Source organism: Sminthopsis crassicaudata, chromosome 6 (assembly GCF_048593235.1).
Source record: "Sminthopsis crassicaudata isolate SCR6 chromosome 6, ASM4859323v1, whole genome shotgun sequence".
NCBI lineage: Eukaryota > Metazoa > Chordata > Mammalia > Dasyuromorphia > Dasyuridae > Sminthopsis > Sminthopsis crassicaudata.
The window spans coordinates 243053230-243075866 of NC_133622.1; positions in this window are offsets into that span (position 1 = coordinate 243053230).

Sequence of the window (22637 nt, forward strand, 5' to 3'; positions counted from 1 at the left end):
TTATTGTGAGCCCATAGTTTTGAGAGACCTTGTCTAAAAATTATATTCCATCCCCTATCTGAAAGCATCCGGACAGTTTTCCCATCATAGCTGAAATATTATTTTTACTTTTATCTATCTTTCAAGAACTTATCTTCTTTTTTTTATAATTTTCTCTTTTTATTATAGCTTTTTATATATAAAACATATGCATGGGTAATTTTTCAACATTGACCCTTGCAAAAACTTTTATTTCAACTTTTCCCCTCCTTCCCTTCACCCCCTCCCCTAGATGGCAGGTAGTCCCATACTTGTTAAATATGTTAAAGTATATGTTAAATACAATATATGTGTGTATATATACATATATATATATGTGTGTGTGTGTGTATATGTATATATATATATATATATATATATATATATTTGTCTTTTTGCACAAGAAAGATCAGATTTAGAAATAAGGTAAAAATAACATGAGGAAAAAAAATGCAAGCAAACAATAACAGAAAGAGTGGAAATGTTATGTTATGGTCCATACTCATTTCCCAGAGTTCTTTCTCTGGATGTAGTTAGTTCTGTTCATTACAGACCAACTGGAACTGAATTGGATCTTCTCATTGTTGAAAAGAGTCATGTCCATAACAATACATCTTCATGTGGTATTATTGTTGAAGTGTATAATGATCTCCTGGTTCTCATTTCACTCATCATTAGTTCATGTAAGTCTCTCCAAGCCTCTCTGTATTTATCCTGCTGGTCATTTCTTATAAAACAGTAATATTCCATAACATTCATATATCACAATTTATTCATCCATTCTCCAATTAATGGGCATCCCTTCAATTTTCAGTTTCTAGCCACTATGAAAAGGGCTGCTACAAACATTTTGGCACATACAGGTCCCTTTCCCTTCTTTAAGATCTCTTTGGGATAGAAGCCCAGTAGAAACACTGCTGGATCAAAAGGTATGCACAGTTTGATAACTTTTTGAGTATAGTTCCAAATTTCTCTCCAGAATGGTTGGATTCTTTCACAACTCCACCAACAATGCATCAGTGTCCCAGTTTTCCCGCATCCCCTCCAACATTCGTCATTATCTTTTCCTGTCATTTTAGCCAATCTGACAGGTGTGTAGTGAACACTTATCTTCTTTTAGTGGTCACATTAAGCACCACTTCCTCAAGCATACATTCTCTGATCCCCTTCTCTCATATTTTAATGTTTTCTCTATCTTCAAATTCCCTAAACTTGTTTTTGCAACCAACCTGGTGCACTCTCATCACTTCACTCCTAGACTATCTCAATAGCCTCCTTCTATCAACCTCTTCGCAATCCAGTCCATCATCCATTCTGCTGTCTAAGTGATTTTTCTAAAGCTCAGGTATGATCATATCATCTCCCTATTCATTTAATTTTAGTTATTCCCTATCTTCTCTAGGATCAAAGATAAAAATAGTTAATGTTTGGTGTTATTATGATCAAAATCTAGTTATTGAGACACAAAGTCCTAAGCACAAGTTATTGATAAAGTGTGAATTTGTCAACAAACAAGGTTTAAAACACAAGGTTTCAGTTTACTCAGAAAAGCTAAGATCCTCAATGAGGGGAATAGTTCTTTTTATAGGAAAAAAGAAAAATTGCATCCAAAATAAAAGGCAGCATCATATATTGGGAAAAAACAGTATGATTGATTGCAAAACTTATAATATCATAGGTAGGCAAAGCAATATAACTGGCTGGAAATTGGAAATGAAGAGTTAGCAATAACCTCTCCTTCTATTCTGTCACTAAGAAATGTTCCTTGTTTGAGTCTACTTGCAAGGAAAGTTTGGTGATGGTGGACCAGACTACATTGAATAATCAACCAGACTCACTGTCCTGGCATATATAATGTTTACTTCTATGTTAACAAAATAGGACTGAACATCTAAACTTAATTCAGAGACAATGAATGATTTACAAAAAAAAATTGAATTTTCAAACTAACTCTGAGGCAAATGAAATATGACCTAGGTAGTTAGAGAAATGTCAGCAGTGATAAGGAATTAAATCAATAACAAAATAGAATTGCCTTAATTTTCTCAATTTTCAGCATTCAAAGCCTTTCATAACCTACAATTCTCAACCCTCATAATGTTATACCTTACATGCTCCTCCTCCTCCATCCCCATGATCTATTAACACTGATCCCCCTGATGTTTCTCAAACAAGACATTTCATGTCCCAATTACAGGTATTCTCATTGGTCATTCCTTATGGCTGGAATTCTCTGCCTCATATCTATCTCTTTGTTTTCCTAGCTTCTTTCAAGTTCCAGTTATATCATCTTCTACAGGAAGCCTTTCTCAATCTCCTTATCTTCTCTGTTGTCATTTGCAGTTTATCTTATAGCTTGTTTTTTTTTTTTTTTTTTTTTTTTTTTATGTAGTTGTTTACATACTGTCTTCCTCATTGGATTGAAAGATCCTTGAAAGCAGGTACTATCTTTTGCTTTTCTTTATATTCTCAGTCCCTAGCACAGTACTTGAAATTTTTACATGCTTAATAAATATTTATCAACTGATTGAATAACTAAGTAAAGTATAACCTCTTTGATGGCAGCGACTTTGTTTTTTCCTTTGTACATACAGAGGCACCAAGTAAGTGGTTTCTGAATTCATTCTGAACACACTTTATAATTGTACTCTGTCACATGTAGAAAAGAAAATGACAACAAAGTTATAAAGACAAAGAAATATCCATAACATACATGTAAAAACATTATTTGAATAGGTGAAGAAATGATAATGATATAAATGTTTATGATAAGCTGGGTGGCTGAAACAACTAAAATAAGGCTTATTAAAGGCTTATTAACCATGAAAATAATAAATATCAAGAATATAAAGCCAGGAAACAGAGCAACGAAAAAAAAGTTTTACAGACTTGAGGAATAGCCAGTGAAAATACATAGAAATGAAAACAATTCATAAAATAATGCCAATATTATGAAGAAAAACAATGAAAAATATCAAAACTCTGATCATTGCCTGACAAATCCTGACTTTAAAAAACAAAGAAGCAGGCCACTCTTGTTCAAAAGGAAAAATGGAAAGAAGGAAAGAAAAAAATTAATTTATTAAATACCTACTATGTGCCAGACCCTGTACTAACATTTACAAATACTGAGTCTTTTGGGGTTATAACTTTTGGGGCAGAGGGTAAATAACTTCCTGATCAGAGCTGAATTCACTTCAAACATGGCGCAAATTTCCAAAAATGGCCAAAGTACTGATTTGTCCCCCTTACCTGAACCTCTGTATTGTGAAGGAGGCAATTAATGGCATTGCCCATTAATGTGCCCTTAAGAAAACTGATTCGTAGATGTCTTTCCGTCATCATCTTGTCTACTCTTATAGTCATTCTGGGTGATAGAACCTAGCAGAGCTTGTGCTTAATTAGTTAATCTTAATAAACTAAGACTTAATTCAGCACCTTGGGAATGTCCTAAAATTAATCAAACTGATCATAGCAGAAGAGTTTTGCCATATTCTTCTGCTTGCTGAATGACAAATTTGTGAACAATAAGTATACTTCCTGCATTTGAGCTTTCCCACATGAATCATTTGACCATACTCTTTAGAATGATTATGGAACTTAGGAGATTCTGCAGATTTCTCTCACTTGAAATCCCCACAACAGCTTGAAAGACCAGGGGATCATAAAGAATATTGCAATTGCCAGGAATACCTCTTCAACTTATATTCTTTACTGGATATCTGCCATGACAGTTTCGTACAGACTATTCGGGCTTGACTATTTGTGGTTGAGTTTTCTGAGCTCATATTAGTTTAATCAGTCACAGTTGGACACATTGTACTTGACGTCACGAAGTCATTTTGGTCTTCTTCAAATACAAAGGGCAACATGAAATCCATAATAGTGGAAAACACCTTTTGGTAAGCACACCTCTACCTGTTTTTTTCCCTCAGTTTATATTAATGATTGAGAGTCAGAAACAAGCAGATGACACAGGGGGTTGCATTCTGGAACTACAATCAGAAATAATTGAGCCTCTGACACTATCTAGCTATGTAACCCTGAACAAATCATTTAACTTCTATCTGCCTCAGTTTCCTCATCTGTAAAATCGGAATAACAATGATATCTCCTCCCAAAGTTATTGTTAGGATCAAATGAGACAGTATGTATGTATTAAATGGTTTGCAAAATTTAAAGCACTAATAGAAATGCTTGATTCTTCTAACAAGGTAATCTGGGTTACATATTTCAAATAATCTTATGCGGTTGTTATACATGCATGGGATTGTTCATGATAAACATCCATAAGAAAACATTATCATAAAAATAATTGCAAGTTACAGACCAATGTCTGTTGCAGAAGACAGAGCTAGAATTATTACACAAACCCAGGAAGGCCCTTCAAATGAAATCCAAGTTAAATTATTGTGATAATCAAATTACTCAAAAAAAATTAAATTATTATTACTAAAAATAGACCTAGGGCAGTTAATGGCACTGTGGTTAGAATGTTAAGCTGAGAATCAGAAAGATATCTTCCTAAGTTCAAATATGGTCTCAGACATGTATTAGCTGTGTGTCCCTGGACAAGTCACTTTAATCTTGTTTGCCTCAGTTTCCTCATCTGTCAAAGGAGCTGGAGAAAAAAATGGCAAGCTACTCCAGCATCTTTGCCAATAAATGTCCCAAAGAGTCAGATACAACTGAAAATATGACTGAACAATAAAAATATGGATATAGCTATAAAAGGCAAATTATATGTCAGAAAATATGGGTCAAGGTAAAAAATGGAAGAAACAGGATATTTCTAGACTACCCAGAAACTTCATGCGCATAGACCTTAAATATTTGTCTTGAGAAAAGGATAAAAAAGTTCTAGGTATAGTAGGCAAGAGAGAGGGAAAAATAAACAAGAATGAAATTGATTTATTATGACAGAAAAAAACTCATTACTGATGTGGGAGACATTCTTGAACCAAATATCTGTGTACAGTCAAACCCCTGAATTACTAAAGCAAAGATTAACACAAAGCTAGAATAATAACAATAATAAAAAAAGATTGGGACATGACATTAAAATAACTCTGAACTACTTAACTTAAGCAAACTATTGATGCTGAGAAACAATATGGTATATTTATTCAAGAGCTGGCTTCAGAGCCAGAATAACCTGAATACAAGTCTTACTTCTGACATATTGATTATATACCTTAATAGTCATTAGCCTCTTGGTAATTCTCTTAGATCATAAATGTCTTATTTTTTTTCTTTTTTTATTAAAGTGTTTTTTTTTTAATTTACAAAACATATGCCTGTGTAATTTTTCAACATCGACCCAGCAATACCTTGTGTTATAACTTTTCTCCTCCTTTCCCCACCCCCTTCCCTAGATGATAGATAATCCAATATATGTTAAATATGTTAAAATATATGTTAACTCCAACATATTTATACATATTTATACAGTTATCCTGCTGCACAAGAAAAATTGGATGAAGAAGGAAAAAAAACTGAGAAAGAAAAACAAAATGCAAGCAAACAACAGTAAGAGTGAAAATGTTATGTCGTGGTCCACAATTAGTTCTCACCATCCTCTCTCTGGGTGTAGATGGCTCTCTTCATCACAAGATTATTGGAACTGATCTGAATCATCTCATTTTTGGAAAGAACCACGTCCATCGCAATTGATCATCGTATCATCTTGTAGTTGTCATGTATAATGATCTTCTGGTTCTGCTCATTTCACTTTGCATCAGTTCATGTAAGTCTCCCCAGGTCTTCTAAAATCATCCTGCTGATAGTTTAAGATCATAAATTTTGAAGATAATGGCAATCTGTATTGGTGGAGGGAGTTTCTCATATGAGAGTTCTTTGAACAGGGGAAAGTACAAGCCCCTCTTCATATTAGTGTCCCTCAATGGGAATTGGATCTAGATGCCAACAATACCAACATCAGACTAATAAAAATCAATTGCCATAATAATAATAAAAAACAGGAGTGGCAGAAAACCATCTTAGTTAGCAAATATTTGACCTACTTTCCTTCAAGTAGAAAAGCCTGGTAGTCAAGGATAACATTGGCTCAAAATATTAACATTTTTATAAAATCTCAGAGAGATGTTTGGTGAAAGATTATGATTAGTATTGCTTCATTAAAAAGTGATTATCCATGAAGGAAAAAAATGAATTGAAAGAATGTTTGGCAAGAGATCCAACCAAACAAAATCACTTGGGTAGCATTTAGGAATAAAGTGAGATGGAGAATTTGTAACGAAAAGATTTATAACCAAAGGAAAGAACAATCAATCATCAATAATAATAATACCTTGTGCAAGGCAATGGGAGAAGGATTAGGAAATATCTTCCAAGCTTCTTGTAATAACCTTTTTGTGTGTATGTATAAATTCAATAGAATAGCCATACTTAGAATCTAACAAAATCATCCCACATATGCATTTTGAGGAAAATAAAATACAATAAAATTTTGATTAATTTTCAAATATCCTTCCCCCAATTTTTGAGATGAAATTTCACATTAATGACAGCTGAGATTTGATAGAGACAATCTATACAAGAATTAATTTAACATAGGATAGTTTACCTCTCAGACTTGTGCAGGAGGAAGGAATTTATGACCAGAGGAGAACTAGAGACCATTATTGATCACAAAATAGAAAATTTTGATTACACCAAATTAAAAAGTTTCTGCACAAACAAAACTAATGCAAACAAGATTAGAAGGGAAGTAACAAATTGGGAAAACATTTTTACAGGTAAAGGTTATGATAAAGGCCTCATCTCCAAAATATACAGAGAATTGACTTTAATTTATAAGAAACCAAGCCATTCTCCGATTGATAAATGGTCAAAGGATATGAACAGACAATTTTCAGATGATGAAATTAAAACTATTTCCACTCATATGAAAGAGTGTTCCAAATCACTATTGATCAGAGAAATGCAAATTAGGACAACTCTGAGATATCATTACACACCTGTCAGATTGGCTAAGATGACAGGAACTAATAACAATGAATGTTGGAGGGGCTGTGGGAAAACTGGGACTCTGATGCATTGTTGATGGAGTTGTGAAAGAATACAGCCATTCTGGAGAGCAATCTGGAATTATGCCCCAAAAGTTATCAAAATTTGCATACCCTTTAACCCAGCAGGGCTGCTACTGGGCTTATATCCCAAAGAAATACTAAAGAGTGGAAAGGGACCTGTATGTGCCAAAATGTTTGTGGCAGCCCTTTTCATAGTGGCTAGAAACTGGAAGATGAATGGATGTCCATCAATTGGAGAATGGTTGGGTAAATTATGTTATATGAATGTTGTGGAATATTATTGTTCTGTAAGAAATGACCCACAGGAGGAATACAGAGAGGCTTGGAGAGACTTACATCAACTGATGCTGAGTGAAACGAGCAGAACTAGGGGATCATTGTACATTTCAACAACAATACTATATGAGGATGTATTCTGATGGAAGTGGATATCTTCGACAAAGAGAAGAGCTAATCCAATTCCAATTGATCAATGATGGACAGAATCAGCTACATCCAGAAAAGGAACACTGGGAAATGAGTGTAAACTGTGAGCATTTTTTGTTTGTTTGTTTTTCTTCCCAGATTATTTTTACCTTCCAAATACAATTCTTCCTTTGCAACAACAATAACAACAAAATTCGGTTCTGCACATATATATTGTACCTAGAATATACTATAAGATATTTAATATGTATGGGAATGCCCGTCATCCAGGGGAGGGGGTGGAGGGAAGGAGGGGAAAAATTTGAAACAGAAGGGAGTACAAGGGATAATGTTGTAAAAAAAATTACCTATGCTTATGTACTGTCAAAAAAAGTTATAATTATAAAAATTAATAAAAAGAATTAATTTGAATTATTATTAGGTAAGAGTCACTGGCCAAGTGCTACATAAATACTGAGTTTTCTTTAAGTAGGCTTGTGGACTTCCCAAACTAGCTTGGGGGGCGGGGAGGAAAGCATCTGGCAGGAATGAAAGTGCCTCTTAGAGAAGGATGAAGGAAATTGAAGCTAAAGATGTATGTCCTGCCTCCTTTGCAATCACACCCAACTACAGCCCCTCACCACATATAATCCCTCTCTCCATATCCTTTCATATGGATGCTCTGTCCATAGGAATATAACTTTTGGTTCCTTATACCTCGTAAAATATTTTGGGGTTTAGGGAATAGATTTTTTTCTTAAAATCTGGGACAATTTACTTTTTGTTCTATACAATTTTTATGTATGATTTGTTGAAATACAGTTCTGGAAAAAACAGGCTTAAAAATAATGGTTTTTAAAGGAGTCCAAAGATTCTCCGGATCAGCCCCTTGTATTTCAAATGAAGCTATTTGATTATGCCTTTAAACCTAAGTCATTCTGGCTTTCTTATTTGGCCAATGATCATAAATCTTTTATCTAAATTCTTTGTCTGTTGTCTCAAGTCCTAAGTCACTGAATGCCTATTGCCTCAGACACATGGAGGCCAGGAAAAGGCCTTAATTTAGAAAGGTCAAAGTAAAAAGAAAAAAGAAAAAAGAAAAAGAAAAAAAAAAAAGAAAAAGAAAAGAAAAAAGAAAGGTCAAGGTCATTCACTGCATTTCCTGGCCATCACCAGTAGTCTATATGTTTGTCTTGCCAGTGAACTTTGATAACTCTGGAAGAGAGAGTGAAGCTAACAAAACTGTACAGTTCTGCCTCAATTAAATCCAATTCACAGGCAAGTCAAGTTGTTATCTTTGTGAAATCTTTGATCCTCTACAAGAACACAGGACAATGAATAGTGTGTGGGGCAGTGATCTTTAGCCAAATTAAAATCTTTTTTTTTTTTTTTTCCTGAGCCTGGAGTTAAGTGACTTGCCCAGGGTCACACAGCTAGGAAGTGTTAAGTGTCTGAGATCAAATTTGAACTCGGGTCCTCCTGAATTCAAGGCTGGTGCTCTATCCACGGTGCCACCTAGCTGCCCCCTAGCCAAATTAAAATTAAAATTTTAATTAAAAAAAAAAAGGATTTATTATGATCTCACAAGAAAGGGAAACTCCCAACAGACAAGGTGTCATTAGAGAAGTACAACACACAAAATGCAAAACACAATATTATATACACCCCATCTTTTCTCCTATTGTCTGGGGGACACAGACTCAGGCTTACAGAAGATGCTAAATAAATGCATATTGATTGATTTACTTACAAACTTACATCTAACATATACATTTTATCTACTATCTCTCTTCTCTCATCATCTCCTCAATAATATGGGATTATCCCCTTGAAATTTTTTGGGGGTGGTATCTTTGCTAGACTATCCTGGCTAGCTATACCATCCTGAGTTTGTACAGCCTCTTTGCTTCCATTTTATCACTACTGTTCCTCCCTTCTCCTCATCCATCATCATCAACAGGCAGCCAAATGATGGCAGCCAAGGAAAGGGAGTGTTTAGCTTGTTGACACATAAAGCTGGGGTGATGCACCAAGCCTTTGTGGTTCCTGAAACTAGCCAATCCCCAAGTGAAAAGTAGCCAGAAGAGGGTTGGGGAAGTTGGCCCATCCTTTCAGAATGTGAACATTTAGACAATGAGTCTATTGTAAGGCAAGACATTGCCAAATAATTTTGGACATTCTTCAAACTTCTCTTCAAACAACAGTCACACCTTATAATTACTGTACCGGGCTCTTGGAGAGATGAGCCAGCAGATTGTACATAGTGAAGGAGTCTTAGGTGTGTCCAACACTCTACTTTTCCCTATAAATTAAACTATCTGGGAAAAAAGATCTGCTAGCGATAAATCATGATGATTATTATTAGAGTATTATGATTATATAGCACTATATAATGTCACGTTGAAGGAGCTCAAAGTATTTGACAGGGAAGGAGGAAGGAAGGAAGGAAGGAAGGAAGGAAGGAAGGAAGGAAGGAAGGAAGGAAGGAAGGAAGGAAGGAAGGAAGGAAGGAAGGAAGGAAGGAAGGAAGGAAGGAAGGAAGGAAGGAAGGAAGGAAGGGAGGGAGGGAGGGAGGGAGGGAGGGAGGGAGGGAGGGAGGGAAGGACAATTAACTAATTGTTAAGTAGGGTTTGTTTCCTGAAATAAAATCTAAATTTGCCATTTTAGAACTTACTATCAGTGTTCCTGATTCCTCCCTCTAGAGCCAAACCACATATCTAATCCCTCTAACACGTTAACCTTTCAAATTCTGGAAGGCAGCTATAATATCTTTTATGAGTCCACTATTCTCCACACAAACATCCTAAATTTATTTGGTGTGGATTAGAAGTCCTTCCTTCACCATTCTAGTTGTCCTTTTCTCGAAACTCTCTAGCTTATCAATCTTTTTAAACTGTGGTACCCAAAACCTAATACAATATTTTTGATGAGGTTTGAAAGAGAGCAAATACAATGGGAGTCTCAACTTCTTATTCCTGGAAGCTTACTGTAACACAAAATCATACTTACTTTTTTTGGCTACTACATCATACTGCTGACTCATATGGGGCCTTCAGTCCTCTTAAGCACCCAATCTGTTTCAAAACAATTATTTTCTATCATTCTTTCTCCACCTTATACTTTTGAAGTTGATTTTTTATATCCCAGAGACATTTTTTTTATCTCCATTGAGTTCTACCTGAAGAAATTCAACCAAATATTCTAGAAAGTAAAGAGTTTTTTGGATCCTGAGTTTCCATCATTCAGGGAGCTGATAATCCATCATCACTGTCTTTACTAAAATTGATGTAAACACTCCTTAGTTGTTTATTTAAATAATTGACAAACGTGTTTTGCAGCATGAAGTCAAGCACAAATTCCTGAAATCCTCCATTGAAAACTTTCTGCCATGTTAGCATTGAACCACTAATAGTTACTCTTTGAATCCAGCTATACAAAAAGTTCTAAAGTCACTTAATACATCTCTCTCCATATTCTTTAAAAGGATCATGATAATTTTAATAATAAAAATGTCAAGGGCTACAAATGAGCAGATGCAAGGTAACATGGCACGTGAGACTAAACACCAATTGGACAATTCTCTATTGCCACAAGTTTGGAGGATGACCCTCCCCAACTATTTGGTGCTGGCTGGATCGGTGGGTGTGGATAAAGAAGGGGAAGTGAGATCAGTGGGTGGAGTAGAAGGAGGAGATTGATTCATTCTCCTGGAGGTGGAGAGAGAGGAAGGAGGTGTGGGGATTGCTAGATCTAATCCCCTGACCATGAGGGCAAAAGACCAAGAACAAAGACTTTTGCTTATCCTGACTCCTGCTGATTCTAAGAGATCCAAGGTCACAACATAAAAATAATAATAGCTAACATTTGTATGAGTCTTACTCTGTGCTAAGCATTCTGCAATTATTATCTTGTTCAATCTTCACAACAAACTTAAGAGCTAGATTACTCTATTCGCTATTGCCAAAAAAAAAAAAAAAATACATATAGGTATGTATACATAAATAGAGAGAAACAGAGACAAAGAGAGGAAAGGAGGAAGAGGAAGAAGAGTGTAATGGGAGCAACCTGCTAGTGGCTGCTGGGTGTTACAGAAGCCACTTGCTAGTGGCTACTGGGGATCTAATTCTGACCAGCAAAACAGATCCTTTCATGTGAGATAATGATAAAAGGAGACTGAGAGGCAGTTGCATTCTCTGACCTCTCTCCTCTTCCCTCTTGCCTCCAATTTATTTCATTTCCAATTCACAAGCAACATGTGTGTCAGTAAAGGTCACAGCTATGGGGGCTTTTGGAGAATTAATCTGCCCCTTCACACTTAGGCATGGTCCTTTATAGAAGAGGAAGAGGAGGAAAGGAAGAAAGGACAGGAGAGGAGACTGAATTGTCAGTAAACATTTATTTTATTATGCACCTAGCATTGTTTTAAAAACTAGGGAGAAAAAAAGGCAAAAACAAGTCCTTGTTCTCAAGAATTTCAGTCTAATATGCAAATATGTATTTGATATATACATATATATTTGTAAATATAGATATATGCCAAATATATATATATGTACATATATATATATATATACATATATATATATGCCAAAAGAATATATGCCAAAGAAATTGGAGCTACTTTAAATGTAAGGCACCAGTATTAAGAAGATTGGGAAAGGTTAATTACAGAAGATAAGAAGGAGCCAGATGATGACAGACTTTAGAAACCAAATGGGGGGCAGCTAGGTGGCGCAGTGGATAGAGCACCAGCCCTGAATTCAGGAGGACCCAAGTTCAAATCTGGTCTCAGACACTTCCTAGCTGTGTGACCCTGGGCAAGTCACTTAACCCCAGCCTCAAAAAAAAAGAAAAGAAAGAAACCAAATGGGAAAAATCAGATGATTTTACATTTGATCCTGAAGGTCAAAGGGTACCACTGGAGTTCATCAAATCAAGTTGGTAGGGGTTGGAAGGGACATTTAGGCCTATATTTTGGGGAAATCACTTTGACAATTAAATGGATGTTGGATTAGAATTGGATGAGACTTGGGGCAGAGAAATTAACCCATATGTCATTTCAATGGACTAATATGAGGTGATGAGGGCCTGCACTAGGGCAATGATAGTGTTAGAGAAGGATATGTATTCAAATATGTTACACATGTAAATATATGAAGCAGCAAGAATTAGCAAATGATGGGGAGATGAGATAAAGTAAAGAATCAAAGATGATCCCTACATTGAGAATCTGGATGACTGGGAAGATGGTATAATAATAGGGAAGTTAGGAAAAGATGTTTGGGAAGAAAGATGGTAAGTTCATCTTTGGACATGTTTTTGAGATGTTTAATTTTAGATATTCAATAGAAAGTTTAAGACAGGAAACAAGCAATTAAGACAGAGATAAGGGCTAGATAAATACATCTGAGAATCATCTGTTTAAAAATCATTATTAAAACATAAGAGCTGATAAGATCACAAAGAGAAACATGAGAGAGAAAGGAAAGAGCTCAGAAGCACAAGCCTTCAAAAACACTTTCTCTAGAGGGAAGACAATATGAGAAGATCCAGAGCAATTTAACTATTATATTCAAAAATATGAAGGGCTGTTATCTGGCAATAGTAGAACTTCTCTAGAGGGAGGAAGGATATCTTGGACTTGCATAGATTTGGAGCTTTTTAGTTTTTCACCACCTGTCTTCTTTTTCTCATACTACACATCCTGAGTCCCTCAATTAATTATTCTATGAACTCATCTCTAGTCCTTTCACCACTCCTAATTGCCCATGTCTGAATATGTTCAATCAAATGGTAGCTTTATGTTGGCTAATTTTGTATCATTAGCTTAAGAATGTTCTTTAACATTTTAACTTACCAAAGATGGCATGGTGATTAGAGTGCCGAGCCTAGAATCAGGAAGATTCATCTTCCTGAGTTCAAATCTGGGCAAGACATACAACCCTATTTGCCTCAGTTTCCTCATCTGTACAATGAGCTAGAAAAGGAAAGAGCTAACCACTGCAATATCTTTGCCAAGAAAACCCCAAATGAGGTCACAAAAAGTCAGACATGATTAAAAATGACTGCACATAAATATCAAGATAACTTACTTCCAATCTAAATACTCGATGATAGAACATTAAATTCTATTACCCAATATCCTCTTTACCTATCCTTAATTTGCAAAATAATCATCGGCTCCCCTTGCCAAAAGAAGGCTGTTCTTAGCCATACTTTCCATGTGTCAGTGACACATACTCTCTAATCCTAATTTTTTGAAGCTGAAAAACAGATTCCCTCTTTTGTCTCCTTCAGTACAGAGGTAATGTTGAAATAGGGAAAGATTTTTTTTTCAACTAAAAACACAGGAGGAAGCATGTTGCCTAATGGAAAGAGCACTGAGCTTATATCCAAAAGATCAGGATTTGAGCTGTGGTTCTAACTTGGTATTGCTGTGTGAACATGGACATACACTTTACCTGTGTCAATTTTCTCATTTGTAATATGGAAATAATTTATATGCTTACTTCATATAACATATATATAATTCATATATTCATATTATATATATGTATATATATAGTCATATAACAATATAACTTACTTCACCAAGTTTTTATTTACCAGATATATGCATGGGTAATTTTACAGCATTGGCAAGTGCCAAACCTTCTGTTCTAATTTTTCTTCTTCTTCCCCCCACTCCTTCCCCCAAATGGCAGGTTGACCAATACATGTTGAACATGTTAAAGTATAAGTTAAATACAATCTATGTATACATGTCCAAACAGTTATTTTGCTGTACAAAAAGAATCAAACTTGAAATAGTGTACAATTAGCCTGTGAAGGAAATCAAAAATGCAGGCGGACAAAAATAGAGGGATTTTCACTGAGTTATTTTAAAGGAAGATGTTATAAGTTTTAGCCTACTCCAGAAAGGTGAACACATATTATTGAGGAGAAGGGGAGAATTCTTTAACATTGGAACACTTTAGTTTGAGGAAGGGGGCTCCCAAGCTTAACACTCAATAATAGCCTATCTTCCCTTCCCACCACCATTACCATTTTTATTCTTTGTACTCAAAAAGGACAAAAGAGACATCATTATGTTGGGATCAGCTTTTGGAAAGCACAGCACCTTCTTTTCTTTGATGAGGGTACACCATGCTAGATGATCCCATACAAGTGACTTTCATGGCTCAGAATCAATTCCAAAATTCTTCAAAGAGAGTCATTAAGAGTGTCCTTGTATCACTTTTTTTCTGACTTCTGTATAAGTACTTACCTTTTGTAAAGTCTCTGCAAATAGTCTTTTAGACAAATATACAGTTCACATTCAAACTACATGACCAATTCTTTAGCAAAAGCATCTGAAATTTGGTCCATACTTTGTTGCATCTCAGCCACAGAGGCTGCATTGAGTGCACTATCATCTGCAAACAAAAAGTCAAATACCAGTTCTCCCTCATCTTTAATCTTGGCTTGAAGCTTTTTGAAGCTAAAATATTTACAATATGAATTGCCCTTTTCATCTTTGTTAAAGGCATTCGATGGCATCGCTAAAAACATTATGGTAAAGCAAACAGCTCTATTTCATTCCAACTAGGAAAGCACATGGGCTTCATTCATCATCCAGAAGCTGTGCAAGCATGTTATCATGAAACTGTTGTATGATATTGATAACCTTTCCCAGACAACCAAATTTTGCCAAGATCTTCTATATACCCCCACGACTGACAGTATCAGAGGCCTTAGTCAGCTCAATAAAAGCTGTGTACATACTTCACACTTCTCAAATTGGCTAAGATGATAAGAAAAGATAATGATAAATGTTTGAGGGGATGTGGGAAAACTGGGACATTAACACATTGTTGGTGGAGTTGGGAACTATTCTGGAGAGCAATTTATGCCCAAAGGATTATAAAATTGCATATACCCTTTGATCCAGCAATGTCTCCACTGGGTCTGTATTCCAAAGAGATCATAAAAAAGGGAAAGAACGTAACTATACAAAAATGTTTGTAAGCAGCCTTTTATAAGGGCAAGAAACTGGAAACTTGAGTGGCTGCCCATCAGTTGGAGAATGGCTGAATAATTTATGTTATATTAATTCTATGGAATATTACTGTTCTATAAGAAATGATCAGCAGAATAATTTCAGAAAAGTCTGAGAAAATTTACATGAACTGATGCTAAGTGAGTAGAACCAAGAGCACTTTGTGATGATCAACTGTGATAAACTTGACTCTTTTCAACAATGAGGTGATTCAAGACAATTCCGATAGCCTTTTGATGCAGTGAACAATCTCCATTCAGAAAGAGGACTATGGGTACTAAATGTGGATCACAACATATTTTTTAACCTTTTTATTGTTGTATTCTTGCTTTTTGTTTTTTCTCATTTTTTCCCTTTTTGATCTGATTTTTCTTGCACTGCATGATGAATTTGAAAAATGTTTCGAAGAATTGCCCATTTTAACCTATATTAGATTGCTTGCTGTGTAGGGCAGGAGGAAGAAAAATTTGGAACACAAGGTTTTGCAAGGGCAAATGTTGAAAACTCTTTGCATGTATTTTGAAAAATAAAAAGCTATCATTTTTTTAAAGTTGTTAGACCTCTGTTCTGCTCCCGGCATTTCCCCTGGAGTTGTCATCATTAAACATCACATTAACCATTCCTTGACCCTTTTTTGAAATCACACTGCTTCTTAGGTAGATAACAATCTTTCAAGCAAAGGATCAGTCCATTAAAGAGCACTCTCTAGGCAGCTAGATGGCAAAGTGAATAAAGCACTGGCCCTGGAGTCAAGAGGACCTGAATCCAAATCTGCTCTCAGACACTTGACACTTAGTAACTGTATGACCCTGCACTTAACCCCAATTCCTCTATAGAAAAAAAAAAAAGAAAATGAAAGTTTAAAAAAAAGAGGACTCTCTCCTTAAGAGAGAGACCCTGTGATTGTCAGAGGACACACTATTTCCTTTTCCTTTACAAAGATGAGATAAACATCCTTGAACTCCTAGGGGATAATCTCCTCTTGCCATATAATCTAGAAGATTCAGTCAGCTTTTGTCTGAGCAGTAGATCCTCTGCCTTAGAAAACTTAGCTGGGATAGAATCAGCACCACGTGTTTTGCCACACAAGAGGACTCCTAAAAGCATTCAGAAGCTCTTCAGTTGGAAATTTGGCTAGAGAGGAATTGTTTATGGTCAATGGCTTCAGCTTTGACTGATGATGGTCATTGAGAACATTATGGAAGTGTTCATCCCATCTCTCTCTCCAGGATCATGACCTTATTACTAAGCAATGTATCCCCATGAGCATTGAGTAGTTAAGATGCATTATATGTCTTTGGCCCATAACTTAACATTAGCATAAAACTGAATTTCATTTTCTGTGCTTCCTTGTATATTCCAAGAATCGTGCATCTCTCTAAGCTTCATCTACACTTTATTTTAGATGGAATTAAATGCTACTATCTTAAAGACAGACATACTATGTTGTTGATAAACCCTCTGAGTTTTCCCTTTTCATTTAGTAACTTCTGAATTTCTTCATCACTTTCATCAAACCAATCCTGATGTTTGTAAGCGTTCTGGCCGAGATGAATAAACGCAATGTTGTACCCACTCCTTTTCTGCTCTACTGTTGCCAACTATGTGTTGGCTCAACTTTGTCTCCAACTTTGCAAACATTACGCAGAGAAGATCTCTAATCTGTTGACATTAAATCTTCTAATAGTTGTGCAAAAGACCTCATCAAGCTAATAGGGGCTACCCCAAATTCAAGAAATCTCTAGGGCCTATTTTTCTAGAAGCCAAGGCTCCTTGTTTCACATCAGATTTGGAAACATCTCAATATTCTGTGGGAAAGCAAGCTTTTATCTCCAAAATATATCTTGTATTTATTTGACTATAAAGGAGAGTTGTCTGGGAGCCAAGACTGAATCAGGGCTCTGGGACTACAAATATTTAAAGAGAAATGCCTGAATAGCTCACTAGAATTTTCAAGGGCTCTAAGAATAGACTCCTCTAAAATTTCTATCCTTCAGAATTATTTCATATCTATTTTTTAAAAGAGGAAACAAAACATTTCCAGATTGGAAAGAAATTTTCATATAACACGCTTGCTTTTTCTATTCTGTTCTGAAAATTTTACTGCTCACAAAGGATTCAGGATAGAAAGAGGGAAGTTGCTTGCTAGAGTCTTATAGCCAGTTAGATTAAAAAGAAGTATTCCTAGAATCATAGATTTGAAGTAACTGAAAAAGACTTCAAAGTCATCTAGTTTAGCCTTCTAATACCAATGAGAAAACTGAGGCCCATTAAAGAAGCCTTGAATGATATGGCCAAGATCAATAGTAAGTGCCCTCAGAGCCTGGATTTGATCCCAAATTCTGCTCATAGATCTAGTGTTTTTCCCATTCCTCCCATGATTGGCTCTTAGCACAAACCTGGATATTTGCACTGGACAATAGAACTGTACTGCTTCCTCCCCCTTGGAGCATGGAGGCCGCTTTACAGTGACTGGGCTCATGATTTTATTTCTTAAATGTCCTAGTAATCATTTAATATCAGTGTTGAACAGAAATCTAAAAGTGATGAACATCTACAGGATGATTGCCCCACTGGGACATATCTGATAAAGGATCAATTCTTAAAAGATCTCTAGAGAGAGGTGACCAGTCACCTCCCAGGGTAGCCCACTCTTCTCTTGATTCCTTCAAATTGTCAAGAAGTTTTGACATTTATAGTAAAATGCAGAATTCTTAAGAGACTTTCATTCTTTGCATTTGGTTCTTCAGTACTTACCACAGGGCCAGACACACGGAAGATATTTAACAAATGACTGTTGACTAATGGATTCTGAAACTTCCAACCATTGCTTTCCCTGTGCCTCCTCTTGCTCTCTAGATTTTGCTCCTTCTTTACTGTCATTCTTTCTTCAACATGGGTATCCTTCCCCTTCCCTCTCTGTTTTCTATCTCTACTTATGTGTTGTCCTTTCCAGAAAAAGAGAGAGAGAGAGAGAGAGAGAAAGAGAGAGAGAGAGAGAGAGAGAGAGAGAGAAAACAATTACAAAGCCCCAAACCAGTTTACTATCATGCTTACAAGATAAGTGCTTAGTAAATCATTTGTCTGTTTGTGTATCTATATGTGTATATATCTGTACATGTATTAATGCAAGTATCAATGTGTCTATGTATTATCTATCTGCATGTGTGTACATATCATGTATCTGCATATATGTGCATGTATGTAATCATACATCTATGTATCTATGTATTCATGTATTTGTGTATCCATATGTGCATGCATTGTATAAATATGCATCTTTATATATATATATGCTTGTAGGTAAATATGCATCCTTATATGTATCCATGCATGTATCTATGCATCTTTAGGTGCGAATGCAAATATATGTGTGTGTGTGTATATGTATATATACACATATATACATATATATATTCATATGTGTATCTATGTATCTTTCTATTGTGTATCTATGTTTCTTTCTATTATGTATCTATGTATCTTTACACATGTGAGCCTGTATCTATATCTATATGTGTATGCGCATGTGTATCTGTGCATCTTTATATGAGTGGGTGCAAGTTTCTATGTATCTATGAATCAGTGTATGCACTCAGTGTGTCTGTGTATCTTTACATTATGTTTCTATGTATCTGTATACATGTGAACACATGAATCTATATGTGTATCCATGTGTGTATATGTGTGGATGCAAGTTTCTATGTATCTATACCTATATCTATCCATGTATCAATATATGTATTCATAGTGTGTCTATGTAGCTTTATATTATGTAGCTATGTATCTGTAAACATGTGAATGCATGTGTCTACATCTATATGTGTATCTGTGCATCTTATATGGGTCCTCTCCAGAAAAAAAAAAAAAAAAAGAGAGAAAACAATTGGGGAAATTGTGGGGAAAAACAGTTACAAAACCATTACAAAGGTGCAAGTTGCTATGTATCTACATATTAATATATGTATTTATGCATGTGTCTGTGTAGCTTTATATTATGTAGCTATGTATCTGTATACATGTGAATGCATGTGTCTATACCTACATGTATACACATATGTGTATCTGTGCATCTTTCTACAGGTGGGTGCAAGTTTCTATGTATCTGTGTATTAATATATGTATTTATGCATGTGTCTGTGTAGTTTTATATTATGTGATCTATGTATCTGTATACATGTGAATGCATGTATCTATATCTACATGTATATGTATATGTGTATCTGTGCATCTTTATATGGGGAGGTGCAAGTTTCTATGTATCTATGAGTAGGGGGTCACAGTCAGTGGGAAAGCTCTGGGTAAGGTATAAGACCCTTCACCCCAAAGGGAACCTGCTAACAATGTCTGGTTCAGTTCCCATCTCCCCTAAGGGCTCTTGGCCTTCCTGAGAGGTCAGGGGGCGGTGACAACCTTTGATGAGATTGAATCAGAGTGATCACAGGTGGAAGAGTGATACCAGGTGGCAAACTACATCTAATAGCAAGTTGTTTATGTGATCCTACGTGCTCAAAGTTGTTTTTGTTACATTATAAATAGGGGAAAGCTCTTAAAATAAATGGACTCCATTTTCCCACTATCCTTGGGAGTCCAGCCTCATCACTTCTCCACTAGGAAAGTATATTTTAATCACCCCAGTGTGGGGGCTCTAGAAAGTAGGATATTTTTACCTCCCCAGTATGGGGGGCTCTAGAAAGCAATGGTACTTAATGTAAGCAGGACTTAATATTTTAATCACCCCAACTTGGGGCTCTAGAAAACATGTATCAATGTATGTATTCATGCACGTGTCTGTGTATCTTTATATTACGTATCTATGTAACTGTATACATGTGAACTCATGAATCTATATCTATACATCTTAAATTGTGCTGTAAGTTTCTACATATCTATGATCATTCATGCATTCATGCATGTTTCTTTGTCTCTGTATATATTTATGTATCTGTATACAGGTGAATGCATATGTCTGTATATGTATATACTAGCTAGTTCTGTTCTTCAAGTTCAAGTAGAACACTCCTCATTCTTCCATATGACAGCCTTTCAAACAGGATTATAGGCTTATAGATATACATTATAGATATGCTTGAATGTAGCTTTTATGCCATGTCCCCACCCCAATATTCTCTTCTCTAGGCTAAATATCCTTAATTTCTTCAATCTATCCTCATACAGAAGGATCTTGAGACATTATCCTGTTTGTTCTCCAAACACTCTAGTATATAAATGTTCTTCCATTAATCCAAGACATTGCCTTTAAAATGAGGTGATTCCTCCCTGAGGGCTTGATGGTCATGAGTCCACATTTGATGGACAAATCTATGGCTTCATGGAGAGTTGTGATTAGTAATCACTGGTAGCAATATCTTACGATGGCGACCAAAATGGGGATGACACAGGAACCTCTGATGCCATTATTCATCAGAAGGAATTTATCTGTGATGTAAGAGTACCCACAGACTCCAATCTACTGCTTATATGAGCACACCCTAGCCAAGGTAAGCCTGCTGCTGGAACTGCAGCTCCACAACAATCCAAGCTTACCTTAAGGCAAAACTAAGAGAACTCAAGAGCTTAATCTTTCTTTGCCCTGCAAGCAGAGATAGCGATCTAATGATTATTCAGTTTGAATAGACAAGTGACCCAAAAGTTTCTAACATAAGGAGGTGGAGGTGGGTGACCAGCAAAAACAAATGTGTATTTGTTCTGCAAGTAAGCAAGTCAATCAACAAACACTGATTAAGTACTTACTATATGTCAGTGCTTGAGATACAAAGAAAGGGAGGGAAATTCCTGTCTTCAGGGAGCCTATATTTTAATATGGAAGATGATATGAAAATATCCAGGTGCATACAAGATACATATAGAGGAGATGAAGATAATATGAGAGAGGAAGATATTGGCGATTGAAAACCAATAGAAGAAGGAGAAGTAAAGGATGGTCTGATGAGAGATAGAGTATTGTTAAGGAAGTACAAGCAGCTGTGTGGTTGGTTCACAGAGTACATGAAAGGGAGCAAGGTATAAGAAGGCCGGGAAGGTAAGAGGACCCAGGTTAGGAAGAGCTTTAAATGCAAGCACAGAGAAGTCTTTTTCTAATAGATTCAGAAGAGTAATCCAGTGATGTTCACTGATGAGGGGCATGGTCAATTTAAGGGGGGAAGAAACAAAATAAAACAAAATAGAACAAAATCAGAATTAGAATAAGCCTTTTTATTTCAATTTCAGGACATCAAATTTCTGTAAGATTGCAATACCTATATCATATATATTTAATGATTTTTATAGAAATCAATTGAGTATTTGATTTGTTTTTTAAAAAAAGTACTCATAAATGACTAAGTTTAAGATTTGCATCTAAAAACAAGTTATTTTGTTTTTGTTTTTTGTTTGGTTTTGGGGAGGGGAGAAGTTGGGAGGGGGGAGAAGTTTGTGTGGCTGAGATAAATATCAGGCTCTGTTTAAACACTATATTCCCCATAAGCCTATATCCAATAAGATGATGCTCATCCACCTACTATAGTTTCATGAGGAGGAGATTATTGTCATATAGACTTGTTTCCTTGTTTATTGTAATAATGAAAGGGATATGATCCAGGAGAAAAAAAAATAACAACAGAGTTGGAAAGACAAGGGATGAAGGTGGAGACAAAGAAGGGTCAGATCTTCTTGTCTTCCTGTAGAATTTTAGAGGAACCCCATAGAGGAATCATGGATAAAGTACAGTATCCATCAGCATTTTCAAGGCATGAAAAAGGCCCAGAAATCCTGAGAAATCTGTGGAACAATTCCCTGCAAGTTCTCAAGAGTGATTGAAAACGTATTCCCTGTCCCATTTGTTGTTCACTCATTCCAGTTAAGTCTGGAACACTTTGTGACCCCATTTGGGGTTTCTTGGTAGGAGTACTGAAGTTATTAGTCATTTCCTTCTCTAGCTCATTTTTACAGTTAAGAAAACTGAGGCAAACAGGGGTAAGTGACTTGCTCAGGATCACACAGCTTGTAAGTGTTTGAGGTGGGATTTGAACTTGGGTGTTCCTTACACCAGGCTGTGCTCTGTGCACCGTGGCGCCACTTAGCTACCTTTCCATCTCCTGGTGCTGGGGGAAGAGAACGGCTGA